Genomic DNA, 1,733 nt, shown 5'->3' on the forward strand with positions numbered 1-1,733 from the left:
TCCCCGACTAAACAGCCTATGGGCCTCCCTCCTCACTCGTGGCCGTGAGGTTGGGCTAAGGGGTTTTTATTGTTTTTATGATGAGATGTTGTTGTTTTTAATCTGTTTTATACTGTATTTGCTGCACTGAGGTGCATTTGTAAGCCGCCCTGATCTATTTGGAAGGGCGGGGTATAAATAAAATTTTATTATTATTATTATTATTATGTTTTTAAAGTGAATAAAAACTATTAAACAAACAGAATACCCAGATTTCTCCACTGCATTTTGGTTTTATTTGCAGTCCTAGCGCACAAAGTAAAAACAAATACCTATTGTTGTTATGTGCCTTCAAATCATTTCTGATTTATGATTACCCTAAGTTTTTTGGGTTTTTCTTGGCCTGTTTCTTCAGAGGAGGTGTGCCACTGCCTTTCCCTGAGGCTGAGAGCATGTGACTTGCTCAAGATCATCATTTAATGGGTTCCATGGCTGAGGTGGGAAGCCTATAGTAATTTAATAAATACTTTCCCATCCCACCAAGATTCAGTTATAGCTTACAAGTTTAATTAAAGCAAGAGGGTTGAATTATGAATTAGGAGTTCATTACCGGCTGGATTGCCTTACTTCCCTTTAAAGCTCTGTCTGTGATGTGTGTGTGTGGGGGGGGGGAGGGGGGGTAAGCAGTAACTTTTAAAAATATTCTCATGCATTTAATTAGGTAGACTTTAGTATAGAATCTGCTATCACTTTCAGTATGATTGGCTCCGTCTTCCATTTCAGAACTTGAAGAAAGTTACTGTTTTGAAATAAAATCCACTAAGCATAGTTGTTGGCTTACGTGTCAATGGGGCAGCAAATCTGTCCCAGTTTTAATTTGAAACTTTAAAGGAATTATCCAAGATGCTAAATTTGGCAGCAGCTCTCCAGGGTCTCGAGCAGGGATATTCTCCATCACCTGATACACGATCCTTCTAAATTAGAAATGGTAATGTGAAAATTATATGTAAATGTTACCGTATTAATCTACACTCATATTAAGCAGGTGGTTGCACTATGTTCACACTACATGCTAATCCTTTGTAACTAAATGCATATCTATGAAATATGATTGCTGTTTCCACAACCCTTGTGAACCCAGTGGCACACTGGATGCACTATATACCATCTACAAGTGTGAAACCGCACATGCAATTGCTAGACTTGTAGGACTCTCCTTATGCAATTGTGAACTGAATGTTATGCATGTGTAGGAGGACTCATATGTACAGTGGGCCCTGCTGAAGTTTGGTTTCCATTATATACAATGGTGTACTAAAATGGCATCCCTTACATTAAAATGACAAACTCAAGGTTAACTTTTTGGAATTTCTTTTGAGTGAATACTTTTGAACCGTGGTTGGCTGAATCTGTGGGTGCAGAATCCATGGATATGGAGATCTGAATATAGAGTCTCCCCTCCACATTTGTGGGGTGAACATTCATGGATTTGATTATTCACAGACTTAATGTGTTCTCTCTAGGCATCTGTAGGTCTTCAGGTGCAATTCTACTTTCAATTTCCACTGGAGAGTGACCCTAAAATCACACTAGAGGACCAGCAAATGCCTAGAGAAGTGTTCTCTCAGGTGAATAAAATAAAATAGTGGGCCTCTATTTGCAGTTTTCCCATGTTTGTGGGGCTACTACACCCCCAGCCCCCATGAAAGTTGAGGGCCAACTGTATATAAAACACCAACAGGATAAGAGTTGTT

The 1,733-nt window shown here is 39.2% G+C and overlaps 1 protein-coding gene across 1 annotated transcript in view; it reads left to right on the forward strand.

The window, feature by feature from the left end:
- The window catches only part of LOC121931738 (ferritin, higher subunit-like), a 63,353-nt gene that overhangs the window by 61,281 nt on the left and 339 nt on the right, over positions 1-1,733 (forward strand). The window lies entirely within an intron of this gene.

This window comes from Sceloporus undulatus, chromosome 5 (assembly GCF_019175285.1).
Source record: "Sceloporus undulatus isolate JIND9_A2432 ecotype Alabama chromosome 5, SceUnd_v1.1, whole genome shotgun sequence".
In the NCBI taxonomy this organism is placed as follows: Eukaryota; Metazoa; Chordata; class Lepidosauria; order Squamata; family Phrynosomatidae; genus Sceloporus; species Sceloporus undulatus.